This window comes from Tupaia chinensis, unplaced genomic scaffold, assembly GCF_000334495.1.
Source record: "Tupaia chinensis unplaced genomic scaffold, TupChi_1.0 Scaffold145484_1, whole genome shotgun sequence".
In the NCBI taxonomy this organism is placed as follows: Eukaryota; Metazoa; Chordata; class Mammalia; order Scandentia; family Tupaiidae; genus Tupaia; species Tupaia belangeri.
Genome location: NW_006205341.1, coordinates 1204135 through 1216636, shown reverse-complemented (window position 1 = coordinate 1216636; position 12502 = coordinate 1204135). Strand labels below are relative to the sequence as shown.

The following is a 12502-nucleotide window of genomic DNA, read 5'->3' as shown; positions in this document are numbered from 1 at the left end:
AAAAAAAAAATTCCTATTTATTTATAGACTACTCTAAAAACAGGGACAATGACAAGTCGTGTGTCTAGCTGATACACCTTCATAAAAATCTAAAATTTGTTTGCCTTATCTAACATTATCCCTATTCAATTTGTTCAGCTTTTTAAAAACTAAAAAGACATTTAGAAAATAAATCTGGTTTGTTGATTTGAGAAAAGTTGGAGAGAAAAATGATCCCTACCTGTGAGAGGTTCCACTGGGGCTGTTGAGCTTGTGGCAAGCCAAACTTACTTTGGGGTGCACCCATCTGTCCAACCATTCCTCCCTGGGGGCCAACAACATTTTGAGGAAGTGGCATCACACCAGTTTGTGCATTTCCCATAAACCCATTGGGCATGGGCATGCCCACCATCATGCTTGCATTTTGTCCCATCACGTTTCCGATAAGGCCAGGAGCTGCAGGCACGGGTACCCCCATTGATGGAAAACCTTGAAATGCAGTTGGTGCTTGTGAGGTAAATGGTATATTTGTGGGTCCCATAAAGACACCTGCATCATAAGAACCAAGAAAAGAAAATGAATGAAGAACACAAGGCTATTGCTGATAGCTGCATGCATCTCCATCGTCATATAAAATGATTACCATCTTTCTGAACTACTCATAACAAAAACTTTAATTCCAGTCTGGCTGCCCCAACTATTCAGGCCAACCCACACCTAAACCCTTAGATCTGGTTACTTCCAAAACGCAGACAAATCAGTTACTAACTTGAGCAAATTTAATTAAGAACTGTAACTCTTACGTACAATCACACAAAATATCTTCCATTTTGAAGACCAAACTACATAACATGAGATTAATGTTGTTTCTGTTCATCTGTACCCCTGGCTTCTAATACCAAATAGGCAAGAGTTGACTATATCTAGTTTTAATGGAAGTAGTTGAGTTATCATGTAATTTCAGTCCATACGTGAAATGCGGCTCATTATTTTGCCCCTTAGAGGGGATGGCCGTGTCATAATCCCTCCTCCATTCTCCTCTTGGGATTTTGGGCATGCATGCATATGGCCCAGTTTGAGTTTTAAGCCACCGGGTTGAGGACTCGAGCCCGCGGTAAACTATGTAGGAGTTCAGTGACATAACTATTATACTATTTGCTGGTACTACAGCTCATTATTTTAGAGGAAATGGTCTGACATTAAAACTGTATATATGCTAATATTTCACTAATTACCAAAAAAGTCAAAGCTTTTTTGAAGTCCATGCAATAATTCAGACTACCTATTGTTTACCTATAGACAAAATGTACTGTACACAAAGTTATAAACTTCATGTAAATCAAATTTCAATAATTCTTCAAAGATAATCTATGTCCTATAAGCTCTTGAAACAATATTAAATGATATGTGAACATCTTGTTAATTTTAAATGAGTAAAGTTTTGTAAATTCTGTAAAAAAACAAAAACAAAAACAAAACAGGGATTTGATTGGGGCAAAGGAGACAAGAAAGTCTGCAAGAATGCTTCTGGGAAGATTTTCCTCACTTTCAAAAATGACCAGATGGTAGGAACACTTCCTTTTTCTGTCTTGAGATTCCATTCTGTGAGTATACGATGTTGCAGCCATTTTGTAACCAGGAGGGTACAAACTTGAGCACGGTGGAACAAGAAGGAGGGTCCTTGGTGGAGTCACTGACCTTCCATGCTAAGCCCAGGACAATCCCTACTTCCAAGCTTCTTATTATGAAAGATAATAATAATAATTCCTTCTTAACACTGCCTGCAATGAGTTTTCTATTTCTATGGGAAAACTGATCCTAATTAATACATTGTTCAGCTTCCCAAAAGAAAGATGTCTTTCCAGGGTCATTCTGAAAATAATGTAGATGTGACCAGTGGTCCAGGTAACCTAGGGATGTAAGGAGTTCCCAGGATATGGGACTTTTCCATGTAAGACCTGGAAAACTTTATTCAAATTGAGACAAGATGATCAACTTAGATAATGAAATTCCATTTCTACCATTATAACAGACATAGTTAGCCAATTAAGATATCTTCATCTGCTAAACACAGAAAATGGTGGCTATGTGACTCAAATGGTGATGACGTTTGCCATTATGCCCTTCCAAGAAGCCCATATTCCACCTGCCAGCTCGGTTCTCTGGCCCCTCCTCCGTAGACACAGACGGATATGATAGAGATGTTTGCAATCATTGTATTATTATTCTTACAATGAGACTGTACTATTTTTGCAATTATTTGTACACTCCAAAATAAGGTCATTTAGAGTTGAATGCAGAAGAAGATGAATTCCATTCAGTAAAAACTTTGTGACTGTCACAGGAAGAGCCATTCAGCTAGAAACCTAATTGGTACTGAAATGAAACACTTTCCAGTTGCGAAGTGATGAGACCCTGCTGAGGAGGCCTCACATAGAAAGAAAGGAAACAAGGAAGAAAAGAAGGAGCGATGAAGGCAGGGAGGGAGGGAGAGAGGAAGGGAGGAAAGAAAAGACATTCTAAATGGGAGAGAGCTAAGAGAATGAAGTAGGTACTAAAAAGATTCAGAGTAACACATTTTTAAAAAAGATTTATTCATTTTATGTATTCATTCATTTATTTATTTTAATTTGACCAGAGAGGGAGAAAGTGAGAAGGTGAGAAAGCAAGCCACAGGTCTGGGGCTTGAGCCGTGGTCAGCCATGTGGGAGTGTCCAGCATCTTAACCACCACGCCACCTGCTGATCCCAGATTAACACATTTTCATTGCTGTTTTTAGACTAGTTACCTAGGAAGTATACAAAGTGTTAGTACTTATCCCTTTGGAATTTGAAAATGAAAATGAGTAATCTTAAATAAGACAATAGGTTTGGTACTGAGATAAAATAAGTAATTTTTTTTAGAGAGTTTTACTATAGGGTGTGTGTACTCTCCAGAGACACAGAGAGAAACAGAGAGAGGGAAAGGGAGAAACCACCCCACCGGCGGATGACCACACTGCAATCCCTTCTCCTCCATTCTCCTCCTGGGATTTTGGGCACACATGTACATGTGCACGGTGTGCTTTTCAAGCCTCTGGATCTGGGACTCAGACTGTGGTTGAACACGTGGGAGTCCAGTGACTTAACCACTACACCCCCTGCTGGCCCCCATAAGTAAAATTTTTCATTTAAAATTAAATTAATATTTGTATTCTAAGAGAATGTATTATTTAAATAAAACTTGAGGTAAGTTTTAGATTTTTTTAATGAAAAACATAGTTGTCATTTGGAATAGGTTATTGCTATGATTTAGGCCAAAGTTTCTAAAACTGTCCTTGGAAGATATGTGATCCATGTTCCATGGAAATAATGGATGCCGATGCTATTTTTCCTACCGAAATTTGTTCAAGAAAAACACTTATGTAAAAAATCAACTCAAAGATATTGGGCACTAACCTGTCCCTAATTAAAAGAGCTGGAAAGATCCCCAAGGACATTCGCTCTGTACTTTAAGGCAGGGGCAGTATTTACCAAGTGGCCTGTGAGCTGGTGGCAGCCCCTGAGAATCACCTCCACGACTTCCACTCTTACCAACAGAACCATGGCTTTGCTCAGGGCGCCCAAGGGCCCAGCCACAAGGCTTGCTTTTTCTTAACTCCTTTGTAGCTGGTAACAGTAACAGTTTTGCTGAGTGAGATATAAGAGGACATCTACTAAATCCACTTCCATAAAGATGTGATTTTACTGGTGACCAGGAAAGACATCTGATTGCCACCCTTTTCCTTTTATCCTTGTTCCCTTTCCTCCTGCCTGAGACACAGATGTGATATCTGGAGATGCAGCAGCCAATTTATGACCATGAGGACAAAAGTCACATCCTAAGGATGGTGACCCTGGGTTCACGGGTGACACTGGGGTCCTTGATAACATCTTAGAGTCATTGCAGCAGCCAAGACTGCTCATCTCTAAATTTCTTATTGTAAGAAAACGAACAGAGCCAGCCTGTGACATGGTAGTCAAGGCAACTGGATCCCACATGATCAACTGCATAGTTTGAGTCCTGGGTCTGGCAGCTTGAAAAACACACCTGGTGTGTATGCATGCATGTCCAAAATCCCAAGAGGAGAATGGAGAGGTGATTGCAGTGTGGCCATAACCCTAGGAGGTGCTTTCTTGCTTTCCCTCTCTCTGTCTCTCTCTATAGTAAATTAAAAAGAAAATAAATAAATAAAAGAGACATGCTATTTAGTTAAGCCATAGTTGTCAGACTCCTATTCCATGCAGCCAGATGTATTTCTAATATATACCATCTATGATTTATTACCAAAAATGTAATGTATCTTGGCACATTTCAGCATATGTTTATTATTTTAAGCAATGTCTATCAAATATAAACAAGTATCAACACTAACTTGTTCCCCTTAGGTCTACGGCTGACAGTAGAAAGCTTTGAATGAAAAGAAGGTCCTTAAGGTCCAATGGTATCTGAACCAAATACAAATTTGTAATCCTTTACATTGAAGATGAACGATCTGAGCTTCCGCTTTTTAAAAGGAAAAACGAAATTTAGATATACATTGTCCGAAATGAAACAATGAACACTATGTGGAGTCAAGGGCACAAATACCACACGGCATGCAGCTCCCATTCTTCCTCCTTCACTACAGGGTGTGCGGCACAGCGATGTTTCAGTGCACGACATTGAAAGCAGAGACCCGAGACTGATAGTTCTCTCCACCACAATTGGTGCTGTTTCCAATATAGAGACAGGTGACTTAAAACACACACACACACACACACACACACACACACGTACTGCAGTCAGTGTGGTGGTGAAGGCAACTGGATTCCACATGGTTGATTGTGTGGTTTGAGTCCAGGACCCAACAGCTTAATAAAAACACCAGAGCACATGCGTGTATGCCCGAAGTCCCAAGAGGAGGATGGAAGAGCAGCGATTTTGGCATGGCCATCCCCCCTGAGGGTGCTTTCTCACTCATCCCCCTTCTCTCTCTCTCTAGCTAGTGTATGAACCCTGTAGCAAATTTTTAAAATACTAATTTAAAAAAAAAAACACAAAATCTTTAAAACATAAATGTTGTAAGAGCCACAAAATATATTTTTAAATTTAAAACAAATACATAAAAGACCAAAAATTGAAAAATCTCTTTTTTATAACAACTTGTGAAATAAAAATAAGAATTATTTCATTTCAATTTTTTTTCTTAAGGAAATTGATCTGCATAACCCTTTCCCCTGCCCCCCTTTTTTTTTTCTTTTCGTTTCTGAAGAGACAGAGATAGAAAGTGAGAAATCACCCCACAGAGGGGATGGGCACACCTCAATTCCTTCTCCTCCCTTCTCCTCTCAAGATTTTGGGCACACATGCACACGTGCCTGGCATGAGTTTTAAACCTCCAGGTCCAGGGCTGGAACGGTGTTTGACTACCTGGGAGTCCAGTATGTAACCATTTTACACCATCCACTGGTCCCTCCCTGCCTTATTAAATACCAGATTACACTGCAGCTGATTTCTGTCAATACTTCATCATTTTAAATGCATTCCATTGTCAGGTCGAGTAAGTTTGGGAAACTCATCCTAAACTGATAGATTCCTATTCTAGACCTAAATATAAATGTTTACAAACTATAGTCCAAGAATAGGCATTCATGTGTCAGGAAATCCAGGCTAGCATTCATAAGAACTTGTGCTTTGTCATTCTTACTCAGCTGTATTTTCTGTTCTTTTCTTTTTTTTCTTTAATTTGCTACAAGGCACATGTACTCACCAGAGAGAGAGACAGAGAGACAGTGAGTACCCCCCCGCCGGGGGGATGGGGGCAGTTGGCCATGCACAATCCCTTCTCCTCCATTCTGCTCTCAGGATCTGGGGCAGGCACACTCATGCCTAGCATGTTTCTGAAGCCACTGTGTCTGGAATTAGAACTGCAAAGTAGACCATTGGTATCTATTCTAGCTGCCTTAACCACCACACCACCAGCTGACCCCCAACATTATTTTCTTTATCATCAAAAAAAGAAAAAAAGAAAAAGAAAGAAAATGGGACCAGCAGTTGGTGAAATGGCTATGTTGCTGGACTCCTATGTAGTTGACCATAGTTCAAGTCCCGGATCTGGTGGCTTAAACTCATGCCAGGTGCGTGTGCATGCACAAGATCCCGAGAGGAGAATGGAGGAGAAAGGATAGTGGCATGACCATCCCCTCTGGGTGATTTCTTTCTTTCTGTCTCTCTGTCTCTCTCTGTCTTTCTGGTGAGTGCACGCGCCCTATAGCGAAAACCTCTCCAAAAAAAATCAGTTTCCAAAAGCAGGTCTTGTTCATTAAGAAACATCCAAATGATGTAGAAGTTTCTAAAGCCCTTCCAGTTGGACTGTAAACACTGCGAAGGCAAGCCTTGCCCATTTATCCAGTTCCGCCTCTCCAGTCCCTAAACATCACACAGCAAGGACTCAAGGTGACAGCACGCACCTCCCCCCCTACACCCCGCACCCTTTCCACTTCCCAGAAACAAACGTGGTTTGCAGAGTTTCACACAGTTTTAAAATTTTATAATACTCATAGACTTACATAAAAATTGTAAAGATGATACAAAAAATTCTCATATGCCCACACTCATTTTCCCTATTATTAACACCTTAGGTTAATACGGTATATTTGTCACAATTTAGTGACCAGTACCAAACTCTTTTACTTTTGAGAGGTTTTTGCTATAGGGCACGTGTGCCTGCCAGAAAGACAGAGAGAGACAGAGAGACAGAAAGCGAAAAGTCACCCCCCAAGGGGGATGGCCACGCCACAATCCCTTCTCCTCCATTCTCCTTTCAGGATCTTGGGCACACACGCACATACGCCCAGCGTGAGTTTAAGCCACTGGGTCCAGACCTCGACCCATGGTCAACTACTGGGGAGTCCAGCAACATAGCCATTATGTTAACTGCTGGACCCTCGATACCTTTTTTAGAGAGATTTTTGCTATAGAGTATATGCACTCACTGCAGACAGAGAGAAAGTGAGAAATCCCCCCACCCCCACCCCCACCCCGGGGGATGGCCACACTGCCAATTCCTTCTTTTCCATTGTTCTCTTGGGTTTGGGTGCATACATGCCTGGTGCAAGTTTCAAACCACCAGGTCCAGGACTCAAGTCACGGTCAGCCATGTGGGAGCCCAGCACGTTAACCACTACACCCCCTGCTGGCTCCCATGATTATTATTAACTAAAGTCCACACTGTATCCACATTTCCTTAGTCTTTCCTAATGTTCCGTTCTGTCCCAGGGTCCCACCCAGGATACACTCTGCATTTAATCAGCATGTCTCAGAGGCTGTGACAGGTTCTCAGATTTCCCTTGTCTTTGATGGCCCTGTCACTTTTGAGGAATATTGGTCATGTGTTTTGCAGGCTGTCCCTCTGCTGAGATGGTCTGCCACTTCTCTCATGAGGACACAGGACTACGGGTTTAGGGGAAGAAGCCATGGAGATACAGTGAGTACTGTTGGGACTGGTAGGTGGTCTAGGGGTTAAGGCACTGATTCCCACATGGCTGACTGCAGTTCAAGTCCTGGGCTTGGCAGCTTGCTTTCTCATTCTCCCTCTCTCTCGCTCTCTCTCGCTCTCTCTCTCTCTCTCTGTCTCTCTCGCTGGTCAAATTGAAGAATAGTAATAATAAATAAAATAACATTTTAAAAATTCTAGAAAAATAGACTATACTCTTTTAAAATAAAAAAAGAGTACCTGTTATCAGCATGACCTCACCATCGATGTTTGCCTTGCCTCCTATGTAAATTTAACCATCCCTCATGTAGTACCAAACGGGATCCCTTTGCCTTTCATGTCAAAACAGGAATGTGGTTCCAGTTCAAACAGCTGGCGTCCCGAGTTAGCTTGGTCTTCAGCAACCTAAACACAGAGATGATTCAGACGTGTGACCTTCACTCTGGTCCGGACGTGGGAGGAGGGTGTGGGTGGAGAGGAGTCGGTAACCTGCCCACTCTGCCACATAGCAAGCCTGCAGGGCTACTTGCCAAAGGCCAAAGTCAGCTGCCAAGCAGGGCCAAATGCCCAGTCCTCTTCCTCTAGACCAGGGATGCCTCTTCCCGGTGCAGCGCCCTCCCTGCGAGGACCTTCCTGGAGACAGTGACTCAGCCTCCTGCACGCATGGCGCAGTTAGAGTCCAGGAAAGCAGAAAAGGAAAGAAGGAAACAGGGATTCAAGCTGAAAATGTCTAACCTTCCCCTATTACAATGCTAGGCCTTGCTTGGACTCTCCTTGGCTTTGTTCAAACTCATCTGAGCAAGAATGCACTTGGATGAAATTAGAATTTGAAGGGTTTTTTTTCTCCTTTAGTCTGACACATAACCAGGTCAAGTAGCCAGTCCTAAAGTCATCTGGTCTCTGGTCTCCTTCTCCCACATTCTGCACCCAGTCCTTGAGCAGATCTCTCTGGCTTTGCTTTCCAAATGTGTTCAGCCTTGAACTGTTTCTTACTAACTCCTGTGCCAGCAACCCTGACCTAAGTCACCATCTTCTTTCGCTTAGATAATTACCTTTGCCTTCTCCCTGCTTCTGTTCGTGAATCCTCCTTCAGTCTTACTCCTTTGAAATGAGCCACGCAGCCCCAAAACCCTACAGTGGCTCTGCATTTCATTTGCAGGGAAAGTCCTTACGAGATCTCCCGTGAGGTCTTTCCAAGCCTCTTGACCACAGCGCCTGTTCCCTCGTTTCACTCCAACCACTGCCCTCCTTGCTATTCCTCACACGCCAAGCACACGTCCAGGTTAAGTCTAGCTGTTCTCTGTGCCTGGAATATTCTTTCCCCAGATAGAATATTAACCTCCTCACCTCTTCCAAGCTTTCTCCCAAATCTCACTTTCACAAGAAAGCCTACCCCGAGTCCCGGTTTAATACTGCGGATTTTCCGTCCCTGCACCTTCTGTTCTCTTCTTTTCTCCGTAGCACGTACCCCTCCCCAGACCTGCTAGCTAATCGACTTTATTAGGCTACTGCACACTGGTCTCCCCAGCTAAAATGGAGCTCCATGAGGACAGTTACTGTCAAACACTTTTCCCACTATTGTTTCTAGTGTCTGGAGTAGTGCACATGACAGGCACTCGATAAATATTTATTGAAATCATTTGTTGAATTAATGAGTACATGAATTACTATTTGTACAGGGGTACAGGATCAGAGTTCTCTTTCTAGGATGAGCATGTCCCAAGTAAATATTTGTTGGGCTAACTAAATTTTCACTGCCTGGCTTTTATTGATAGTACTTCGGTACACTGGCATAGAGAGCATTTTCTGCAAATGTGACATATGAGAAACTCATAATTGCCTTTTCCTTAATGTCCTAGATGTTAGTTATCTTTTTGATTATTGTTATGAACTCATGCTTTTGCACAGAAATATTTTTATTTTTGGAGAGACGTTTTTGCTATAAGGTGTGTGCACTCACCAGAGAGACAGAGAGATAGAAAGTGAGAAATCATCCCAAGGGGGGTTGGCCACACCATAATCCCTTCTTCTCCATTCTGCTCTTGGGATTTTGGGCACTCACACACATACACACACTCACCTGGTGTGAGTTTCAAGATGCCAAGTCCAGGACTTGAACCATGGTCAGCCATGTAGGAGTCCAGTGATGTAATGCACCTTCTGTTCTCTTCTTTTCTCCGTAGCACGTACCCCTCCCCAGACCTGCTAGCTAATCGACTTTATTAGGCTACTGCACACTGGTCTCCCCAGCTAAAATGGAGCTCCATGAGGACAGTTACTGTCAAACACTTTTCCCACTATTGTTTCTAGTGTCTGGAGTAGTGCACATGACAGGCACTCGATAAATATTTATTGAAATCATTTGTTGAATTAATGAGTACATGAATTACTATTTGTACAGGGGTACAGGATCAGAGTTCTCTTTCTAGGATGAGCATGTCCCAAGTAAATATTTGTTGGGCTAACTAAATTTTCACTGCCTGGCTTTTATTGATAGTACTTCGGTACACTGGCATAGAGAGCATTTTCTGCAAATGTGACATATGAGAAACTCATAATTGCCTTTTCCTTAATGTCCTAGATGTTAGTTATCTTTTTGATTATTGTTATGAACTCATGCTTTTGCACAGAAATATTTTTATTTTTGGAGAGACGTTTTTGCTATAAGGTGTGTGCACTCACCAGAGAGACAGAGAGATAGAAAGTGAGAAATCATCCCAAGGGGGGTTGGCCACACCATAATCCCTTCTTCTCCATTCTGCTCTTGGGATTTTGGGCACTCACACACATACACACACTCACCTGGTGTGAGTTTCAAGATGCCAAGTCCAGGACTTGAACCATGGTCAGCCATGTAGGAGTCCAGTGATGTAACCATTATGCCATCTGCTGGTCCCCAGAAATGGTTTTTATTCTTCTTGCTTGTAAAAATATGTATTTGTTTATCTATTTATCTATTTCTTCTATAAGTGAGAGAGAAGGGGAAACATGCCCAATAGGTCTTGATGCCACGATCCACCCTAGCATCAGCCATCCCTGGATCATGGGCACACACATCCTGGGCATGCTCAGGGAGGTCTCCGGACATGAACTCAGAACGCTTCCATGTGGGTCAGCACTGAAGAACATCACATTTTGCTATTGTCACTGTCCAGTGCTGAGTTTTCCTTTTTAATATCCAAATTGTCACAATCGGGCCAATGAGAGTCCCAGAGATCTTTGTTATTTCACAACAATAAAATTCTCTAACCCATTCCTACTTTCTTTGCCCCAAACATAGAGTCAACCATTCTTCAAGGAGACTCAGGTTTTTTCAGTAGAAAACAGTATTAAAGGCTGAAATCTGCTACTGTAGGTGTTCATATCTGATTGTTCCCTGTGAGTACAAGTGGAGGCAACATCACTACTGAATCACTTTATTGACAAATTATATATATATGTGTGTGTATATGTATATGTATATGTATATATATATACATTCACATTACATATATATTTTTTAATTGGCTAGAGAGTGCAGAGGCAAGAGAAAGTGAGAGAACCTCCCCAAACCCTTCACAGGATGGTCACACCATCCCTTTCCTCCACCTCCCCCTTGAAATTATGAGCACACATGTGCAGCTGGATATTTTTCAAGCCACCAGGTCCAGGTCTGGAACACCACGGTCAGACATGTGGGATCCAGCACCTTAACCACATGCTACCAGCTGACCCCAGAGCAATGTGAGTGTGTGCGTGTGTATTTTTTTTTTGGAGAGATTTTTTGCTATAGGGCGCGTGCGCTCACCAGAAAGACAAAGAGAGACAGAGAGACAGAAAGTTAGAAATCACCCCCCAGGGGGGATGGCCATGCCATCCCTTCTCCATTCTCCTCTCGGGATCCTGGGCACACACACATACGCGCCCGGCGTGAGTTTAAGCCACCGGGTCCGGGACTCAAACCAAGGTCGGCTACATGGGAGTCCAGCGACATAGCCATTACGCTAAATGATGGTCCCAAGCAATGTATATTTTTAAGAGGTGTCATTAGTCAAGGTTCAGTCAAGAAACCAGAACCCACACCAGGAATTACCAACACAGGAGATTTACGCAAGGATACTACAAAAAGCTTGTGGGGAAATGGAATTTAAGTATGTGTATATGGGCCAGCTATAGTGGCATGTTGTTTAAGGTGGCTGAATGCCACATGGCTGGACATGCAGTTTGAGTCCTGGACCCAGTGGCTTGAGAAAACAAACCAGGCATGTGTCCATGCATGGCCAAAAATATCAAAAGAAGGGAGAGATGGAGAAGGGATTGTAACATAACCATTCCCTGTGGAGGTACTTTCTCATTTCCCTCTCTGTCTCTCTCTGCTGAGTGCACGTATACTCTGGTCATTTTTTTTTAAAGTCCAGTTGGACCAGCAGATGGCGTAGTGGTTACCCCACTGGACTCCCATATGGCCAACAGCAGTTCAAGTTCCGGACCTGGTGGCTTGAAAATCACACTGGGCCTGCCCAAGATCCCGGGAGAAGAATGGAGAAGAGATTACAACATGGCTATGTCCCCCGGGGGTGACTTCTCACTTCCTCTCTCTCTGTCTCTGTCTCTGTCTCCCTCTCCAGTGAGCACACACACCCTATGGCCAAAACCTCTAAAAAAAAGTACAAGTTTATTTTGGTGCAAAAGTTTTTAAATTTATGCATAGTTTTTTCATAATACATTCACCATAAACTTTTGAAGACTCCCTTTTACAGATAATTGATTACAAAGGTGTTAGTAAAAGGGTATGCAAAAGGGTATGCCGAGGTAAACTAGAAGGGAGCAGCTAGCCCTCTAGGATTGGGGAACAAAAGGGAAGCAGAGGTGTCGCCGTGCCAGGACCTGAGAGGACAGGCGCCACAGGGCTGATGCCCAGACCGCTCCCTCCGCACCCGCGCATCCGTCTGAGCAGGGCGCGAGGCCGGCACACTTGATATTCCTGTCAGAGGCCAGGCATCACTCCCGCCTTTTGGCTGCTGTAAAGGTGCTGTTGTGAGCATGGCG

General features: G+C 42.9%; 1 long non-coding RNA gene across 1 annotated transcript; it reads right to left on the bottom strand.

The window, feature by feature from the left end:
* Positions 1 to 223: 223 nt before the first annotated feature.
* LOC114006045 (uncharacterized) lies at positions 224 to 8023 on the bottom strand. Its single transcript, XR_003547814.1, has 2 exons — positions 7715 to 8023; positions 224 to 528 (listed from the first exon to the last, which is right to left on the bottom strand). It is a non-coding gene; the product is annotated as an uncharacterized LOC114006045 (long non-coding RNA).
* Positions 8024 to 12502: the final 4479 nt, after the last annotated feature.